This window comes from Lygodium microphyllum, chromosome 23 (genome assembly GCF_053477565.2).
Source record: "Lygodium microphyllum isolate KBCC chromosome 23, Lygodium_microphyllum_v1.1.10, whole genome shotgun sequence".
Taxonomy (NCBI): domain Eukaryota; kingdom Viridiplantae; phylum Streptophyta; class Polypodiopsida; order Schizaeales; family Lygodiaceae; genus Lygodium; species Lygodium microphyllum.
In genome coordinates, this window is record NC_141157.1 from 101,537,205 (window position 1) to 101,548,682 (window position 11,478).

Below are 11,478 nucleotides of genomic sequence, written 5' to 3' on the forward strand. Positions count from 1 at the left end.
TTAAAGCTAGTTCCAACCCCAGCCTCACTAAACATAGTTTAGGGCTTCCATTATTGCATATGCCATGGCGTGAAGTCATTGACAAGGAGATAGAGGGGATGAAGAGAGGAAAGAGAGTTTCTCGTTGCATGTCCCTCACCCTCACCCTCTCACACTCTTGACCTCACATACTTACACTCAACTCACAACTCACCATGTAAAGATGGAAAGGGTGCGGGGAATGGTGAAGCATTCACTCCATGTCCCTTATTTAGACACACACTCTCTTCCTCTCACATAAAGATGTAATAGAGTAGCAAGAAGATAAGGAGCTCGAATTTGCACACAAACGAATAGCCTTCTCCATTCTCTTTCATCCTTTTTATATATGTTTTTAAGGGTTTCTCACTTAGGCATCCTATCCATTTTCATGGAGTAAGACTAGTTATCTTAAATTGCATGTATCATACATGGCTTAAATCGTGTCCCTAAATGCATAAACTAACTAGTGGATGCTCTAACCTTGTGGTGCCATTAAAAAGTATTTACAACTTTGATTGAGAAAGAGCCTAGCTCTTGATTTTTACATCAAAATAATTGTGCAACATGTCACATCACAAAATAATAGTGCACTTCCTTACTACACATTATTGATAGTAGTATCAAAAAGATCCATCGAACATCATGATGCACTTTTTGTTTGATCTTACATCCCATTGTCATCCCCCTCCTAGACGAGTAATGGTGCATGTCACTCATGTTGAAATGATTCAATGTCTGGCCTCTATACGATTGACATTCTCTTTGAGAAGAAGCTTATGGACTTCGTTAGTAGGGACTTCGTGATGCATTCCAACCATAGGATTCTAATCATATGGCATTCACATCCTAGTTGACCAAGATTCTTGTTATCATATCCTCCAGTAACCGTCTATCTTTGAGACATGTGAGGTGTTTATTGTGTTTTGACATACTTTATCGATTCCTAATCCCAATGTATCTTCTATTAATTTTGGTGTAAATTCAATATTTATCTCGCTCTCCTTATATTGTTGGAAAAACCTTGACATATAGATGAATGTGCTAGATCTCGTGTCGAAATCATAGTTTCTGAGGAGGCCTTTGGCTCAAATGTAATTAGCTACTTGAAAACTGGCTATTAGCTATTTGGTGATCTAGTATTTGTCAACGAGGTCCTCAAGATTGGTTAGTATTTAGAATCGAAGAGGAACCACTCCCCAAATCTTCACTTTTATATCGAATTCTTGTCTTTGCTACATGGAGAACAATATAATATATATTTGATAGTACACCAATCAATAGATTCTCAAGCTACCTTGTGTATATTTTATTGTGATAAGGTAAGATAAATCCTACTTTATTAGAACTTAGCAATGCATCTTGAATTATAGGATTACAAATCGCATTGAGAGATCCCATAAGTAATATTACCCAAAATCCATTTCAAATGCAACTATAGCATAGTTTGTTTGTCAAATGGTGCATGCAAGGAGCTAATTTTTTAAAAAGGTTGCCTTTTCTTGCTAGTGACGTGAGAACTACATTGTGTAAACACAACATTTGAGTGTTTGCATTACACACTTGTGAGTGTCATAAATTGTACCTAAGGTGAAGCATGCCTACTTCTTGAACCAACTCATTGTACACTAATGTCAAAGAATTCATGACGAGAAATAGGTGCATTCTCATTTATGATTGAGATCCTTCTTCCTTTCTTACTAATGTGTATAGCCTTCACCTTTAACTTTGCAACATATTTGTATAATGTTACATATCCATCCAAGGGAGTGCTAGGACAATGATTTACCTTGATCCGTATACCTATTGTATACTCTTTAAATCTAGTGGTACCCAGTCCAATTCATGTCTATAAAAGTTCCATCACAAGTTGCCATACACACGCTCTTCTACAAACTCCCACTTTGGGTTGCATCTAAAAACCACCAAGAAAAAATATCTCAATTCAATGCAATTTTAACAAAATTATGTTCAAAGATCTCAAATATATTTCTAAACTATATTCAAAACATCATCCAATATAATCTTTACAAAACTACATTCAAACTATGTAAAAATTTCTAATCTATTTTCAAAACTATGTTCAAATGTTTGCTGCTACCTATGGTTCTCAGTATTGCTATGGACATTCAAGATGGGAACGTAAGTAATAACATTTGAGGGATGCCCTCATTCAAAGTAGGTCAATGTATACTCACCATGGCCATGTTGTGCATATCCTAGAATCATTGAACTACATGAAACAACATTCCAAGATGGGAGGTCCTCAAGTACACTCTCAAGTTTGGCTACATTCCCCCACACTTCAAAAAGAGCATTGCCCATCAAATATTTATCTCACAACAACCACCACCTTCCAATTCCTCCTTAAATTTGTTGTTTTGTGCATATCAATGGCATTAATAATTTAATAGACATTCAAGAAAAAAACATGTGTTTAAAACACCTCAATGTGCAAGGATCGCTTAAAGCTACATGTGTTAACTCATTTGCAAGGATTGCTTTAAGCTACATGTGTTTAAAACACCTCAATGTGCACTCACTTTACCCATGTTGTGCATATCCTACAATTATTGCATTCCAAGAGAGCACCACACTTGATGTTATTATGTCATAAAAGCACTTCCCAATATCATAACTTTTTGCAACAACCCTTTTCTCACAATCATACCATGTATTTGCTTCCTTGGACACAACTTTATAGTGCCTCATGATCTTATGATGTAGGTAAAGATCATTGTAACTATTGAAGCATTTCCCACATTTCATACCACTTTTGTGATTGCTTACATTGGCCTTGTTTTGTACATCGTGAAGATCAGTGAGCTTGGTAAGACAACATCTCAAAGAATGGAGCTTCTGTTTCACACACTATGCTTTGATGGCACATCACACTTGGCATACATGTTGACAAAGCACTATCCAACACAACTTCATTTTGCAACCATAAGAGCAAGGATAGTAGAATAGTGGCTAGCTAGTTATGAAGGTCACCTCTCTTTATCTTTTATATTTACAACAATATTAATGGTTAATATCAATACTAATTATCAAAGGAGACTTTCTCCTTTGCATGTAAGCTTTAGATAGCTAAGACATCTCTTTTTATACCTTCATATGCCAACAATTGATCACACATGTTGAATCACATGCACATTCAAAATCTAATCATTAGAGACTTTGTGATATTCATTATTCTATCTATCTTATGTGGGTGAAGAAGCTCTTGTAAGGTTGTTAGATGTCATTCTTATAAAGTTAAAGCCATTTCCATGCATCTCGTGTTGATTGCTGACGGTGACGGTGGGTGGATCTGTCCTTGAAATTGAAGATTGTGTTGGACAGATCCTTGCTTAGAGAGAGGTAGATGGGAGGATCTTTCCTTGAAATTGATGATGGTGTTAGATGGATCTCCCCTTGGAGAATGGCAGGTGGATGGATCTTTGAAATAGAGGATGGTGTTAGACAGATCTGTCCTTGGAGAATGGTGGGTGGATGAATCTGTCTTTGAAATTGATGATGGTGTTAGATGGATTCGTCCTCTTGCCCTCTGCAGCTGCTACAATGCGATCTTAATATGGCTCTTCCCTATTCCCTTCAAGTTGCTTTATCCCTGCACCGATGTCTGTTTGGCATACTGATAAAATGAATTACATTGCGCCTCGCACTTTCCTTGCGAGAGCCCTCGGGGGCACTCCTTCATCCTTGACAGAGCCTTTCTAGAATATTCAATGCTTATCTACAACCTTTCTGAGCACCTTACCAGAATCTTTGGTTCTTTCCGTCATCCTTGAGAGAGTATCCTTCATCCTTGACAGGGCCTCCCTCATCCTTGAGAGGACCTTGCCAAAGTAGTTGGAGCTCCCCCACGTTTTTTCTAAGGTTGCCATCTCTTGCATTATTCCTATCGGAGCAAAATGAGCTTCTTCATTTACTTTTTTGACGAGGGCTTCCTTAATTTTCCTTTGTGTTGTGTGGGCTACATGGTGATATATCGTGTAACATTACTCTCCTCCTAGATGGTTGCAAGTTCTAGGACACTAGCAGTTTTGAGTTGATGAAGATTCGGTGATTTAAAAGGGTGGTTGTGTGAGTCAATGATGATGGGATCTCGGGGGGGTTGGTCTTGGAAAGAAACTGATCAATCGGTTAAGGTGGTGGAGACCAGGAATGCATTGCATGGATGATGGGGCCTTCGAAGTTGGTGGGTTGCAGCATTTGTATTTACTTGAAAAGAAAAGAAGGTGCACTACTTGGGGGTGTGTCTACCTTACCGTGTGGTGCATTGTGCTTACGCTAGTGGAACTAGGAGTTGGGGCAAACCACATGCAAGCTTGGGTGTTGTCCCACACTTGAGGACCCAGTTCGTGCGTTGTTAGAGGTGCGGGGCGCGGCTTAGGGAGATAGGTCTAGAAGTCTTGGCCTTGAGGTGCCCTATAAAAATGCGTTAGGGGGTTAGGGATGGAGCTAGCCGCGCCCGACCGAGGTCATCGGACACACCTAACTTGAGGACCCCTAGGTGCAGTGACTATGAGTTACATGCATTTTACTTTCCTTTTTTTTTTGGCCACACATTGATCCAACCATAGAATAGATAACTTGGCCGGCATTGAAGGTCAAAAAGAGTGGTGGGGGCATCCTTATCGGAAAAACCTCCCTCTAAGGAGCCGCTACTTTTGCTGCCCCCTTTCAAAACTTGACATTGCGTTGTCAGTTGGCCTTCGCCTTTCTTCTCCCTTATGCTTTGGTGGCTCTGCTTCGGTGGGCCCTACAATTTGTGTTTGGACGTGTAGGCCATGCCTTAGAACCCTACAAGTGATCTCCACCTTTTTCTTAAAGGACTCAACAGCCCCTTCTTTTCTCAGATTGTGTAGTGTCTAAGAGAGTGCAGAGGAAGGCGTGTTGTTGGGCTTCCACTATCACCTATGTGGCCTTTGCCATGCTCTCTGTTAGTACTTTGTTGCCTTCTGCAAGGGCTAGTTGGTGCGCTAAGGCGCTCACTCTTTCTTCGCTCCTGTTCACCTAGTCATTTGCTTTTTTCTTCATATTTTCTAGGCTTTTGTTGTGCCTGCAGGCTAGCACCCTTAGCCATCTCTCCTGCTCTTCGATTTCTCTTTCTAAGTGCTGTTGTTCTTCAAGCTTCGAGGCTAGCCTTTGTTCCAGATTTGCTATATGCTTTAGGTGCTGTCAGCTTCTCTCTTCTTCTACTGCTGCTAGCTGCTTTATGACATCTCGAATATTTCCATTTTCTTTTTGGAGCTCTTTGTACAATGCACATGAGCACGAATACTTGAGGCTGAATCAAAGATAAAAGCATTGCGAGTCCACCAAATGTGCTAAAGACTAATCCATCACATGAACTAAAATAGGCAAGGATGATGAGACTGCAACCTGGCCATGGAGAGCATCTTGCCTAAGACCCAAGAACAGATGGGCATTCTCTAGCCTGTCTTAGCGAAGTCCATACTCTCTCTTTTCTTTCATGAGAAGGTTTGGATTAATGTATAGAGATATTTACATTAGGTCTTTTGGCCAGCCAAGCATGACCAAAGATCAACAAGAAACTCTCATGAAGCCAAAAGGCTACAAAAAATGTAATCCCCCCCTCCCCCTCTCTCTTGTGCGCATAATAGGTAATCTCTCCCTCTTTCTTTTTTTTTTCGTAAAAGGTAATTGTATTAATTACGAAAAAAGGTACAAGATTACATGATTACATGATTACAAGAGACACGAGGGCCCTAGGCCAACGTGTGGGAAATCCCCGTACTAATGCACTAAAAAGGTTACACCAATCATGGCAATGACCCAGAGGTAATTGCCATATGCCAGGGATGCAAATCCTCCCGAGGGAGCAAGTCGGAGTGTCGAATGAGATCTAGCTGCCAATGCAAGAGCCCTTTAAGCTTGGCAATATGTCTCGGTACATTAGAGGCCGAATCAAAGAGAAAAGCATTGCGCGTTGTCCAAATGTGCCAGCATCCCCAGTATCTGAAAAAGTGAAATAAGATCTGCATATATAACTGTGGCGGTGTGGGGTACTTTGGGCGCACAAAAACCCAATCGAAAGGAGTTAGTGAGGACCCCACCACCGCGCGCCAGATTTGTGACAAGAGTAACCAGATATTCTTGGCGAGCGGGCAAGAAAGAAAACGATGTCGGGCCGATTCCGCAGTAGTGGTACAGAAGAAACAATTGCCATTCGAGATTCGACGCTTGGAAAGGGCCGAGGCAAGAGGAAGACCACCAATCATTACCCGCCAAAGAAAGACTTTGCATTTGAAAGGTGCCTTATTCCGCCAGCCCTCCATCAGCGTCGCCTGCCACCATGACATCGATTTCCGCAGTCCCCAAACAGTATTAGCTTTCAGACCCAGCCAATGGTGATCTTGAATGAGAAGATGATACATCTGATTAGTAGAGGCCTTTTCCAGACTCAACCGGCCTGCAAGGTCCCAGTCCTGCCAAGGACGCTCCACAACCAGGGCAGGAAAGGGTTGCCTACCCTGAAGCTCCAACAAAAGCTTTTCCCATAAACCACGGTATCCGCGCGGGATCCTGAAGAGTCTCCTAGCAGTCCGAAACGATGCGAGGACATTGCGAGTGGCAAGGGTAGCATCCGCAATCGACGTCACACCTAAACGGGCCATGCGGTTAAATCTCGGTCTGAGCTGATGTTTGTCTTCCCATGAAAGTAATCTATACTATTGTAAAGAATACTCTATCCACAATTTGGGTTGTTAATTGGACAAACAAGAGATTATCAATGCACCATGCGTCCCATGTGTCCTACTGTTGAGCATCCACAAACAAATTCTAACTATTTTCTTTCCTATTTTCATGAACTTCCACTGACCAAGCTTCTTCATGATCTCCCACTTGATAATGTCTAGAAACTTCTCAATGAATGCCAAATCTTCCATGGATGATCATTCTCTCTGTTTCTACACTTCAGTTTGCTCCCAAATAGTTTGCCACCAAGATGCACGTCTCTGTTGCTTCAACAAGAAGAGAAAATAATCCACCATATAAAGCGTGCATCAAGATGGTGATATGTTTCCCAACAGCCTCTTAAAGTGTGGATGGCTAATGGCAATGAGAAAATCAACACTTACATATGCTCTAAGATACCACTTAGCTTTGGCTACAATTTATAAGACAATTGTGGACTTGATTGCACTTGATATGGAACCCATTGATGTTGTCTTGGGCTATAGCTAGATGAAATAGTTGGGAAAAATTGCCATGGATTTCTCTCACTTATACATGGAATTTGTGATGCATGGACAACTTATACACTTAAGGGGATCATGGATAATGCAAATTTTTAGTTGATTACAACAAAGCATTTGAAACAAGAGCTTAAAAAACACTCACAAATCTTTGTTTTGCATTTAAAGAAGGATGTTTTAGATCAGTCTATTAATTTGACCAAGGATGTACCTTGAGAGATCTTTTGGATGAATATAAGGACCCCTTTTTAGCTAGCTACAGCTCTCCCACAAAAAAGGCAAGTGGATCATCCTGTTGAGTTGAGCCCCACTCAAAACCAATCAACAAGACACCTTATAGATTCTCTATGTATGAGCATGAGGAAGTTACCAAGCAAGTTAAAGAGCTCATTGAGATGGGGTTTATCGATCCTAGCTCTTCCACCTGTGCATGTCCTATCTTGTTGGTCAATAAGAAGGATGACTCCTTTAGGATGTGTGTCGATTACCATAACCTTCCCAAGATTATAGTCAAGAATAGATACCCCATATCCAGAATTGATGACTTGCTGGTTGCTCAAGGTGCCGGCCACTTCACCACTAGCTGATCAAAATTGCATTGTAGGTTCATAAGGCTATGTGCTTTCGCCGTGAGTTTGGCTTGCCATCTCTCATCTTCTCCTCCCTTGGCCTCAAGCTTCTCTTTTAGCTCCTTGATCTCTCTTTGATAGGTGGCCACTTGATGGGTCCTTTCTAACTGAGACGCTACCATGGTTCCCCTTTTGGCCTGGAGCTCAGAAATGGCTATCTTCGTGTCCTCCTTTGCCTGTTCTAGCTGTGATAGGAGTTCCTGCATATAGGCATCACAGGTTGTGGACAATGGTAGTGCAGAGGGACTAGTGGTTGTAGATGTCTCTATCTTTGACTGTTTGAGGTCTTGTCCGTATTCTGCATCTGTAGCTGCCTGTCTTCTTGCTCCTGCCATCAGGGGTTCCTGCACTCATGCCTTGAGTCACCTCCTTGTTGACCAGGAATTGCACCCATGCCACAAGATTGATAGCATCTAGCATGGTAGGAGTCTTGGGTGGCTACAGTGACTGGGGTGACTAGTAGTAGGATAGTTGGGATAAGGTGGATCAAACCCTTGCCCTTTCCCTCGGTCAGTGGGGGTGGCAGGTGTTTGGGGGTCTTGGATTTTTGTGTCGGGGTGGGCTCATGGCCATCAACTCTTCTTGTCTTGGAGGTTGCTCCATTGAGAGGCCGATAGCGAGAGCTATGTCTTCTTCCTCCTTCTCCGCCTCTTCCTCCTCAACTCTTTTCTTTCGCTCTACCTCAGATCTTCTCGATTCCTCCTTTATTCTCTTTGCCTTGTCCCTTTCTTCTTTCTTTCTTCGTTCTATCGTGCCTTTGGGCTTCGCTTGGGCTCCGTGTAGGTCTACTTCCTCTCTTCTTTGGCCTTCTTTTTCTACAGAGTCTCTCTCTTTGACTTTGTGGGCCCTCCTTGGCAAGATTGTGCTTGTTGCCCTCTTTGATCCTCACTCATGGTCCTTTCGTTGGACTGCTCTTGTCCTCGGTGGGAAAGGGACCTGTCCGACATTTTAACAACTGCCTCGCCTTCTTGTGCTTTTCCTAGTGCTTCTCTTATGATGGCTATCAAGATTCCTCCAAAGCCAATGGTGGAGGCCTTTGAGGACGATGATTTCCTAGCTTTGGAAGCCGGGGATTCTCCCCCTACTACGGGTCTTCAGCTGGTGGCTAAGGCTTTTGGCAACGTCTCTATCGTCTTCCTCACAAAGTCATTGAGGTTTAACTCATTGAAGGAGCAAGAAACAATGCTCTCTAGCATTGGTACGTTGATTCTGTTCATCAATGCATTATATCTCTGTGACTGGAGAGCAGAGCATGCACCATTTTGACTTGGATTTGCACCTCGAGGTCAAGGATGTCAGCTAGGCTGATGCCATCATTTGTGTGGACTATCACTTTGTCCATCCCCAACATGTCGTACACATCTTGCTTTGGCCATTTTTTTGCTTTGTTTGTAAGCCCAGTGCTTTTTGTACCAGCTAAGGGCTCAGCTCGATTTCTACTTGGTGGGCTTCATTCTCTAGGTGCACCGTGATGGTGCCCCGATTTTTGTTGAAGGTCTGAAGGAACTCGATGAACTTCTCATAGTCAATGGCATGGCCCACTTTTTCCACATACTTCTATAGCAGCTGCACTACTTCACCAGTTCCTCCCCCACTATGTCTTCTAGATTCAAGATATACCTGAACTTGAGTTGATTATAAGCCCTTGTCTTCATCAATGAGAGGTTGTATTTTGCTTGCTCCTCCTCAGAGAATGGAAGTTTGCTACGTTTGTCTTGACCTGCCATAGTGGGTACGTGTCATAATGCCATAGTTCACCATTAGTGTCCTCAAGGTAATTTCTTGCATAAAGGTAAGCAGGAATTAATTGCGCTTTCATGGAAAGACTAAAATGCTTAAGTTCAAAAAGAGAATTTTCTTTCAAGCAATCCATTCATTCCAAAGATTTTATGACTTTTCATCAGTCACGAGTTGATTTTATCCACTCTCTTTTGCTCTTGGTCATTGGTGGAGGTTTCATTCGTGCATCTCATTCACCTTACCTGTTCACATGTTTGATTCCACCTTGCCCCATAATACTTCTAGCATTAAGGTTTGAGGGATTGAGGGCATTCAGCGCTGGCTTAGGGTGGTTTACTTCCGCATGAGCCAATCATAGAAGGTTGGATTATATTTGAGATTAGCATAACGGTCCATGTCGAAAGGACGGATGCCTTCTTGAGTGATGTAGGTGAGAACATCCGTGAGGAAGTCACTGGAGTTGATCCTGTTAGCAATGTGTAACTCTTCCTCAGTTAGAATTCGGTCTATGGGTGGCTCATGGCATGATCTTCTAGTTGATTGATTGTTGCGAGTGATGGCCAATACCCTAAAAGAGGTAGGAGCTACGTAAGTGTCGGAGATCTTAATAGCGCGTTGCTGCTCAGTGTTAGTCATGATTTGGCAGCCTTCTTGTTCCCACTGGAGTCTAAGAGCATACCACTTCCTCAAGAAAAATGTTCCTCAAGAAAGACGAGTCATTATCAACTAACTTGAGGAGTCAACTCGTGGCAGTGACTCTACTCTTGCTGTATAGGAAGTGATCAGTCATTGGTTGAGGGCTCGTTCTCGAGATATCTTGGCATTATTGATCAATTCCTCTATGACCGTGGAAGTTTTTATCACCACGAATTCGTATTCCTCCTAGGTGCATGGAATGGTGCGGACTTTCAATGCTAAGGATGGATCAAGTAGTCCTAGGTCTAAGCGTTCACAGCTCTTAGCAAGTAGAGTGAAAGTGGCGTCTAAGTGCTTGATGCAGGTGATCAAGTCGTCTCTTGTGTTCTTAACCAGGTCTTTAGCCAATGTGAGGATCGATCGTTGTTTGTAGGATGGCTTAAGACCTTTTGGTGGGTAAGGCTTGACCACTGGACTAGATAATTTGGCAGCTAATGGCTGTAGCTCTAGTTGTTTTCGAGAGTGTGGTTGGACTCCTTGTGTGATGGGCTTGGCTAGAGTCAGGGATGCTGTGTTACTAGACGCTAGCGACATCGTACGGGCGCTAGTAGGACTAGGTTGAGGCAATGTGTGAGTAGCAGGGTGCGGCTTTGGTCTATAGACTTGTTTAGTCTTCGCCAGCTTCTGCGTTTTGAGGCTCTGTGGGTTTTGTAGTTTGAGCCATTTGTGGCACTGGTGCCTTTTCTATCACATGGCTTTGCGTGGTTAAGTTTGGGAGTGGTGTTGGAGTAGGATCCTTGGCCATTCTGGTTTTAGGTACCCAAATCCATGTGTTACCCTCGTAGTAGAATTGCGCTTGCAACAAGATCTTGGGGACTCATCGTTGCTTGACCGTTCATCAATGCCAGTAGTTCCTTCTCTGCCTCCTAGGTTTTGAATACAAGCTCCTAGCCTTGCGAGGTCATGATTGGGTGCTCCTAGGTGCGGCGGTCTTGGATGTTTCGGTGCCCATTTGAACTATGGTGCATGGGCCTTGGCTTTGATTTTAGCGGTTTGCTGGCTTTGAGGTTTGGCGGATTGTGACAAGTCGACCCCCCTCCTTAGCCTTGGTGGTTGATTTCTCTATCAGTGGCCTTGCGAGCTTGGATGGAGCTGCATTGCCCTTTTTGAAGGCGGTGATTATTTGTATATTGCCAATAGCAAGGTGAATGTGCTGGGAGTCATAG